This window comes from Vanacampus margaritifer, chromosome 10 (assembly GCF_051991255.1).
Source record: "Vanacampus margaritifer isolate UIUO_Vmar chromosome 10, RoL_Vmar_1.0, whole genome shotgun sequence".
NCBI classification, from domain to species: Eukaryota; Metazoa; Chordata; class Actinopteri; order Syngnathiformes; family Syngnathidae; genus Vanacampus; species Vanacampus margaritifer.
Window position 1 is genome coordinate 27,000,004 of NC_135441.1, and position 9,927 is coordinate 27,009,930.

The window sequence follows — 9,927 nt, forward strand, 5'->3', positions numbered from 1 at the left end:
AACAGCCCCCTCAGCCCCAAAAAAAGGTTCCCAGGGTTACACTCGGCTACACATTCTAAACCTCGCACGCCGGCAAACATGTACGAAGCGCTTGCGCAATCTAACGGGAGCGAGCGAAAAGTTGATCGTGCTCACTCTTTTGATGACAGGAAGTTCTTGGTTTTAAATTGCGGGTGTTATTTGAATCCCACTTGGACGTGTGGACACCATTTTCACCCTGCGCTGTAGAAAAAGCACAATGCAGGTTGTTCAATTTTGTTTTGGATTGCTCGTTGCCCTAAAAAGTACAAAACAAAAACAAAAACAAAAACACTAATGTACTAACTTTAAACTTAGCTACTTTTTCACTTTTGAATAATTGTTCATTCGTTATTAAATTAACTAAAATAATGAAATAAAAAAGATGAAAATGACTAATTGCGTTTTTCGAAAACAAACTATTTTATCCATATTACTTTTAAATGCATCCAAAAATTGGTTAATTTGTATACGAAATCAATTAATAGATAGAAAAACTAGCAATTTTCATGCATATGAAACATTTTAAAACATGTATGAGGATAATAATAAATCATCATAATGGCCTTAGTCATGACTTTATTAGTAGTATTATTATTGTTTGTACCAAATTCTGATTATATTATAAGTAGCTTCTCAAAATAATAATAATGCATCAGATTTATATTGCGCTTTTCTAAGACGCTTTACAATGGAATGGATCCATTATTCAAGCACTCACACATTCACACAGTGGTGGCGCTAAGCTACTTAAGTAGCCACAACTGCCCTGGGACAGGCTGGCGGAAGCGTGGCTGCCACTGTGCGCCTACGACCCCTCCCACCACCACCAAACATTCGCACCTTGCATACACCATGTGTGTGAAGTGCCTTGCCCAAGGACACAACGACAAACGACTTGGGCAGAACGGGGATCGAACAGCCGACCGTCTGGCTACTGAACGACACCCTGAGCCACGGCCGCCACAATTTCATTTCAGGGTTCAACATTTTTTAGCGGTCACAATATGGCCATCATTTTAAGAGGTTGACAATATAATAAAATTATAAAAAAACATAATATATATATGTTTTCTTTTTCTTTTAGAATTTTTTTTTAGATAGACTTTGATATATTAAAATCATAATAAAATAAGGGCACAACTAAATATATTTTTCAAATTTTTAACGTAATTAATGTAGAATTGTTTAAATTTATTTATCATAGATAATGGCAAATATTTGTTAAATAACATTGCACATAAATGTATTTTTTTATTGAATTTGGATGAATTGAAGTCAATTAATTATGACAATAAAATAAAAAGATTAAGAATGATTTAAGATGTTCTTTTTGCTTTTTTGGGGTCTTTTTTTATGTCATCTTTACCAACGGCCTTCCTGGCCCGTTCAGTCGTACCCGCACTTGCAAGTGGGCAACAGCCAAACAGGCCTAAACGGACCTCAGCAAAACATATGTGTGAGTGAGCGCACGCGTGTGGCATGTGAAGATGCACGAGCGCTCGCCCCCTGACAAAGGACATGCGATCGGACGACTCCTTCCATTGTGCGTCTGTCAATCCCCATTTCCGTCTCACTGTCCTTCGCAAGCGCTAATCAATAGCTGTGTCCTAGATGAGACGCCTAATCTCCCCCCTCCCCCTCCCTGGTGGCCCCCCGGAGCCGGACGGCATCTCGGCGCACTGTCCCAAGGCGTACACGCGTGGCCCCATTTCCTGCCGCCTTCCACGACGGGTCACAAGTGGGGTCAGAAGACGGTCGGGTTCGAGACGAGGCTGCATGCTCCAGTGTTCCGAGACAAACGTTAATGTGCGCCACAGAAAGGGGCCATCTGCGCAAAAAACGCATTCAAGTCTCCTGAATGCGCTCGCAGGTTCGTGGCAAGACCTTCTCTCGGTCCACTTGTGCCCGTTTGTGGCCAGGGGCTTCGTGCTCAAAAGTGCAGCCGTGAGTTTTTCCATGAAGTTCAAGAGAATTGCATGTGCATTGAAAACAAGCAAACAATGAACAGCCTGCTAGCCTAATGCTAGCACCAAATGGAAAAGGCCTTGACATGCTAACAGTTAGCATCATAGATGTGCTTTTAGAATGGACGTAGACGGATAATACAGCAATGCTCACATGCTTACATTCTTTGTCCGCGATGGAAAGCGAAAGTCGAGGCCCGGGGGCCAGATTCGGCCCACCACATCATTTGATGTGGTCCCGCCCCACAAGAAAAGCATGTTGCGCTTGGCGACTTGCCAATGTTGATTTCTCGCCAGGGTTGGTTCAAGGTCGCAATATTTGCTAGACGTTCACAGTGCAGATGAACAATATCCAGAATGATGTACTTCTTTTGTTGTTATTTAATACTTTTGCATTCATTTGACACGGTGCGTTTTAGGTCAGTGACGTTTTGGGTAACTCAAGCCGAAGTTGGCTTTTCTCCTCCAAGTTTTGTTCTTATGTGAACTTTATATTCCAGTGTGATGTTTAAGCGTAACAACTTTTTTGTAACAACTTTCCCTAAATTTGCATTTACTGGAGTTAACTTTCTGGTTTCTGAATGGCTGAGAACCAGACGGACTCTCGTGCCAACTGTTGCAACAACAACTAAATTCCCAGGAGAGTTTTGGAAGAATTCAATAAATAATCAAATCATTCAATCAATAAATACCTGCCGTTTACTGTGCAGCCGATCAAAAAAAGGCCTGGTTTGGAAACGAGTCTGCCGTTGTTCTGCAAAGAGGAAAAAAAAGAGAAGCAAACGTCAGCCACTTGGCTTTGAGCTGTTTTTGTGTGACGGGTTTGCTGTTTGTTTGCACAGCCACAAAAGAGGCAGCGAGCTTTATTACGTTCATATTAGACGCTTCTGGCGCAGAGTAAACACAGCTTGACAGGCAGACATGTTAACGGATGACCTCAGCGCCGAGGTCGCCATCGGGCCGATGAAGTCGTGTTGACTTTCTATTGTACGGACAAATAAAGCGTATGATTAGAATCGGAATTGGTTTTTAATGACTGGAGAAGAATCTTTTAATTAACTTGAGTTTTGAATGTTCAATCGTTTCCAAAAATATTGTGACATTGGCACAATTTTCATGTTTTTGACTCAACACCGCCATGATGGATTTGGAACGCAATGAACAGGATGAGATTGAACCGCAGACTTGCTTGCTTTCATTTGAGCGGATACGCTGTGGGAATTGTTTACGAGGAAGCAAAAGTAATGGGACAATCAGCTGCTCCATGGCAACCAATCGGGTGTGGTTGCCTTGCATTTGTGTGTATGCCTCGATGATGTGACCGCTGACAAAAGCAGCAGGATGAATTCTGAAGGGTTTTGGGTCATATTCTCCGCTCATACTCCGCCAAATGCTTCAGAACTCTTTGCACGGCGCTTCACAGCGCAGATGGACAATAACCCGAAGCGTACTGTGAAAACAAAAAAAGTAGTAGAAGAAGAAATTGCCTGCAAACGATTTGCAACCACCAAATATTCCAAATAAAAAAAAATTATTTAGGATTTTTTAATGTGGGCGTTGAATTTGGACATCAAGTTCTCGCGTTTAGAGACAACAAAAAAACATGAGAACTATGCCTGGGTCCCAATATTATGCACCTGACTTGGTTGATAAAAAAGTTGAGGGGGGAAAAAAAATGGCGCCCGAGATCTGTAAGGTTTGTTTTGTGGGAAGGTTTGAGTTTGTTTTCTTCCTAGCGACAAACAAGCAAAGAAAGTGGCTGCTGGGCGGATGTGTCTTGTCAAGCGACGGCGGCGGCGAGCCCTTTCAAGCGCTTCCCACTCGGCATTCCTTGCGGTTGTGTAAGGCACGCCGATTCGACCGCAGCTATCGTTAATGAGACGTGGTGCGACAGGGGGAAAAAGTTGGCGCATGCGTGAGAAAGGAGACCCAAAAAAACACAACAAAAAGGTACGAAGACGTCCGGACGGGATGCGCTTGCTGGGAGCGCCCGTTTGTCGGGACTGGACGTCTCCTCAGTGGGTCAGCCCGAGAGCGCTGACCCCAGGAGGATTTGATGCCATTTTCCCACGCAGGGAGTCGACCTGAGAGGAGCTTGTTAACAACATCTGCCCCAGTTCAGGGAGATTAACCCCCACCCCCACCCCGACCCCCGCGCGCACACACACACACACACACACACACACACACACACACACACTGCTCACTGCTGTCAATCTTGCCGGCGCGCAAGTCCCGAGCACTCGGGGGGCCGAGCTGGACGGGCCGCTCCAGGGCCTTGCGGGCTGGGCTCCAAGGGTCCTCCTGGAGATCGCAGCCACAGCAGATCAATACGGAGGCTGTGTTCGCAAGCACTCACTCGTTGCCTAATCGCTGTACAGTCCGCCCCCGTTTATCGCGGGGAGGGGGGGCGTGGCCAAGGTCCAATCGCCATAGGTGGAAAACCGCAACCGCATATTAAATCCTCCCACACACTTTAAATCTATTTCAAAAGTGAAAGCATTGCTCAGAAGTTTGAGTTCTAATACGAGGTGTACTTTAAGTATTCCTAAAGTTCACCAAATTAGAGAATGTTTGCTTCAGGCTGACGTTTACTGCTAAAATTTCACATAAACCAGACATTAAAGTGGACCCCTGCGAAAATCAGCGTGGTCAATTTTTTTATTGAAATGAATTTTGTGAATAAATTATTTTGAGATTTCGGATTACAAAAGCGAGATTCAGCTCTTTTTTTAAGATGACACTTAAATATACTTCTCATTTCATTTGTACCCGTGACCAAAAAGCACTTTAGAGCGCTATAAAAACAGCCACAGCTGCGTACAAATTACATAAATATCTTGACAAAAAAACTGTTAAATCAATAAATAAATAACATAATGGAAGTAAACACAATTAAATACTAAAACAATGTGAAAGGTTTCATGCTGACTTAAAAGCCAAATAATAAAAAATGTGTTTTAAGATCAATTCTAAAAAAAAAACAGTTAAAAAACAACAAGTACATTTTAGGTTATAAAATGAACTAAAACTAACTGCAATGTAGCAAAATTGGCTTTCATTTTTGTCTTTATACGAGCTTTTCAAGTTGATTTGAAATGTATTTAATTTATTATTTTGGTATTGCAGTTTAGGAATTTATTATTTATTATTTATTATTTAATTAAACTTTCCATTTCGAATCCTAGCATTCAGCATTCCCATGCAATTTCTGCAGAAATTGCACTTTGTTTTTCTAGTTTATTTATTTATTTATTTATTTTGTTCTTGCAGAACATCCGTACAGGAAGAGGACATTCCGTTTGACAATTGTCATTTACTTTACTTTATTACACAATTGTTAGTGACTTGTTTTTTGTCTTGCACTCATCTATTTTTTTTTTAAAATAAAAAAAAATTAAAAAACTAACACTAAAACTAATAAACTACTTCATACATTAAAATGAAGCTTTAAAAAAAAAAGCATTTCTCTAATATGTAACCAATAATAAGTGAATTTGGAAAAATCAAAGCCAAAAGAAAATGGCAAACTGAGTCAAAGAAAAAACCCTTAAAGTGTTCTGGCCGTGTCCAATTCCCCGACGCCAGTCGGCCGCACCTTTGCTAGCTCGCCGTCGGCGGCAGGAGATCCCACGTTTGCGATTACGCAAAGGGCGTACCCGTGGCAAAGGGCGTTCCCTGCGGCGGAGAGCGGCCCGGCCGGTCGAGCAGGCGGTCCCGGCCGTGACGTCATCGCCTCGAACCTCGTTTCGCTAATGACATTTTCCACTCATCACGCTGACGCAAGCCAAGAAGAAGAAGAGGGGAAAGGTGCCGGGGCATGCCCTGACACAAGACCGGGACCGGGACCAGGAGGAGGCGTAAGTAGGCCAGGGCTGCTCAAAATGCGGCCCAGGACGCACCAGGGGTCCCACAAACATACCTTGGGGGTCCGTAAAAAGTCATTGGCAAATAATTATGTTGGATCATTTTTAAAAGCGTTGATCTTTCTTCACTTGTTAAACTTTGATTTTATTATCATATTGTAACTTTATTCTCATACAATTGTGACTTGAAACGCTGACAAAAAAACGTCTTACAGAATTAAAGGCACCTTTTTCAAAATCAAAAGGTGCAGAAATCCCACAAATAAAGTTGGATTTTGGAAATTCACTTGTTAAAATGACTTTCATTTCATTATATTATGATTTTCTCTTGGAAATACACATCTTTATTTTCCTAACTAAACCTTTTTATTCCGACCGACCAAAAACGTCTTGAAGGATTACAACAGTTCTTGAAAAATGTGACTATTCATTTTTAGAAAAGAATAAAGTCACTTTTCCAGTACAAAAGGGTTAAAACTACAAGAATAAAGTTGCATTTTTTTTATTCACTTTCTTCCCTTATTAAACGTTGACTTTAATGTCAGAATTTAAAGTCTTTTTTGGAAAACTGCAACCTATTCTTGTAAAATTGTGAGACCGACAAACTGTGTCTTTGCTCTTGTAAGTCTTGTAAAAATGTGGTTTTATTTTAGTTTAGTTTTTCCTGAAAAATACAACTTTATCTTATTTCTAATGTTTTTTTTAAATTGGTTTTAATACATTGGCTTTATTATGTGCTTTATGTTTACTCGCTGTAGCACGTTGAGGTCAAATAAAAAGTGCTTTACAAATACAATTTATTATTATTATTATTATTATGAACTCCTATTTTTGGTGAAGTTGGTTTTGCAGAATAAAATAAAATGCATTACAGGAATTTAGTTGCATTTTTGAAACTCACTTTTTAAAAAAAAAAAAAAAAAAACAACTCTCTTCACTTATTAAATTACAATTTATTTTTGTAAGATTACAACTTTTGACCACAACAGAATACGTTCTTGCTCTTGTAAAAGAATACGACTTCTTTTCCCCGAAAGAAAGAAAAAATCACAGTCTGGTATGATGATAAAGTCCAAAAATAAAATGGGAAGAACATTTCTACTTGATTGGAGTCCTATTTTTTGTCTGACTGTATTTTTTAAACCCACTACTCAAAACAAACTTTATTATGTCTTGTCTTGAAAAAAAAGAAAGTTGAAAATAAAACCTTTGCAAATGACTTCCATTAAAAATATCTATATTTTCACTAATGCACAATTTTCTGCGCCAAAAAAAATTCACAATTTATGACAACTTTACGGCATCTTTTCTGTAAAATATTGAACTTTTCAATTCTGTAGTAATTATATTCAATCGGCCTAAAGGGTTATGAGGGCATTTTCGTAGAAGTGCTTTCTGGACCCCAAAAGTTTGTGACACCCCCGCATGCCAACAATGGAGTGCGAGGGGGAATCTGCTGAATCCATGATGTGCACGGGCTATAATTAGCTTAGTTTTTGGAGAGAGGGGGTTAAACAAACAGGGCCCGTGAGGTCATAGGCAGATGGAAGTGGGATAGGCCTGCACTTGCTGAGTGGGCACCAGACACACACACACAGCGAGAGAGAGAGAGAGAGCGAGAGAGAGAGAGAGAGAGAGAGAGAGAGAGAGAGAGAGAGAGAGAGAGAGAGAGAGAGAGAGAGAGAGAGAGAGAGAGAGAGAGAGAGAGAGAAAAAAAATCTGGTTTTGAAATTGAATACTTGGAAGCAAAAAAATGCTGTAATAGCTAAAATTTCATTTGATCCAGTTTATGTATTTCCTTTTGGAACAAAATGTTATCAGAGAGAGAGAGAGAGAGAGAGAGAGAGAGAGAGAGAGAGAGAGAGAGAGAGAGAGAGAGAGAGAGAGAGAGCGAGAGAGGCCCTCTGGGTACTCATGGGGGGGGAAAGGGAAGGTAGGGAGGGGGGGGGGCAACATGGATGTCCTCATTGCCAGAACGTTCAGTCAACAGCGAGGTGCTGTCCCATCCCGTCCCGTCCCGTACAGCCACACAAACACACGCACGCACGCACACACACACACACCTTTCTCACATATTTTCGCTCCCCGGAAAAATAATTACAAATAATGATAGCAAATGAGTCATCATTACCTCCGCCAGGGGAAAAGTTCCCATCGGGCCGCCTTTTCATTAAGCCTTTTACCTTCTTGTTTGTTATGGGCATGACTCAAAAAGTGCTTGATTTGCGGCTTTGGTGTCGGGGACAATTTTATTGGTTTTGATCAGGATCCAAACTGGTGCAGATTGTTCACTTTTGTTGGCAAATGTAGAAATAGCTTAAAAAAAGTTGTGACTGGATCGAACTGACATTTACTGCGTGGCGCGATTTTCGTGCCCGGTGCAACGTTTGGCAATGACTTGCTATTTTGGTAGACTGGTACGGGTAGAAAATGTTGTTTGCCGTCCAAGTGGCTCCGCTCATTCCCTTTCAATTCAGCACACAAGCACAAAGTCCATTTAAAAAGGATGTTCAAGAAGATCTCTGCACCGCAAAGATCCGCAGAGCTCAGAATCTGTCTCTGCCTGCGTCGCCATCAAATCCACCAAAATTGGGTTACACCACACGAGCCACAATTTAGACCTGCTTCTATGTGGTCTAAATTGTAGTCTACTTTCTGTTCCAAAGTGTCAGTTGCGCCGGCACCACGTGACAGGAAATGCCCTAACCGCCAGAACGCCCATCGAGGCCCAACGTGGTCTGCCAAATTTCCAGCCACGGTAAACTAGACTCGCCCCGGCACGAAAATGAAGATGTGCCGTTTTTTATGGCGGCCGCACGCGCGCCTGTCGACCAAAATATATGTCGACTATATGCGGGCGTCAAAATTCTAATTGGGAAGGTTGAATTTGTTGATTGTTGCTAGCACAAATTCCTGCGTACAATTTTTGGTGGTAAAACACGAGTATTCCCGTCAATTTTTGCCGCTCAACCACATGAGAATAACGAGTTTGAATCATTTTTTGCACAAACATAAACATCATATCTGTCCAATCGCATCCCATTTGAATACAGGAAGTTGGCTGTGTGCATTACAGCTAAATCTGTAATGTTAAAGAAGATTTGATTGGAATCTGAAAGCCACAATGTCAAACCAGATTTGATTCAGATCTGATCTCTGTAATGTCAAAAAAAGATTCCATTTGGATGACATTAAATGTGGATCTGAATCCTGTCATTTCAAACCAGATTTTTTGCTTGGCATCCAAACCTGCTATGTCAAATCAGATTTGATTCTGTAATGTCAAACCAGATTCAATTGGAATCTGAACTCTGTCACGTCAAGCCAGGTTTATTTGGGGTCCCATCTCTGTAATGTTAAAAAAAAAAGATTTGATTTGAATCTGATTCCTAGAAAGTCTAACCAGATTCGATTGAATCAGTTGCGCCAAGAAGGTTGAACCAGAATGGATTCTGATCTAATCACTGTAATGTCAAACCTGACTTGAACGGGATCTGAACCCTGCAAAATCAATCCTTATTTGACTCCAATCTGATCCCTGCAATATCAAACCCGATTGAATCGGAATCTGATCTGTGAAATTTCAAACAAGGTTTAAATGTGGTCGTGTGCCTCTCATGTCGATCCTGATTTGATTCAAATCTCATCCCTGAAATATCAAACCAGATTGGATTCCAATCTGTTCCCTGCAATGTCCGTCCTAAATATGATTCATGTCTGATCCTTGCCATGTCAAATCGTAGTTGCTTCAAATCTGTTGCCTGCGATGTCAGACAAGATTTGATTGGGATCGGATCCATTTCATGTCCAACACAATCCAACAAACACTGTCCAAAAAATACACACTTGCACGGCTTGGTCTCTCACTGTTTCGAGGTTGCCCCGCGGCCACTGTACTAGTTTACCTTAAGAAATGCGGTGGGAACCTAAAAACGTTCTGGGGACCGTTTCAAACTCCCTCTTGAACGTTGTTACTACGATACAATTAGAAAAAAAAAACATTCATGGCATATGCAGTTTCTCAATTTCAAGTTTCTTCCTGATATAACACATTGGTCAAGCAAAAATCTTATTTT

At 41.1% G+C, this 9,927-nt stretch overlaps 1 protein-coding gene across 4 annotated transcripts in view; it reads right to left on the bottom strand.

The window, feature by feature from the left end:
* Window positions 1–9,927, bottom strand: part of sox3 (SRY-box transcription factor 3) — a 110,441-nt gene that overhangs the window by 73,882 nt on the left and 26,632 nt on the right. For 3 of the 4 annotated variants that reach the window (XR_013295588.1, XR_013295587.1, XR_013295591.1), the window contains exon 4: window positions 2,678–2,739. The gene's annotated coding sequence lies outside the window, so the exon portion shown is untranslated. Of the gene's footprint in view, window positions 1–155; window positions 223–2,677; window positions 2,740–9,927 lie in introns of those variants that run through there. The other variant, XR_013295590.1, reaches the window with a different exon arrangement.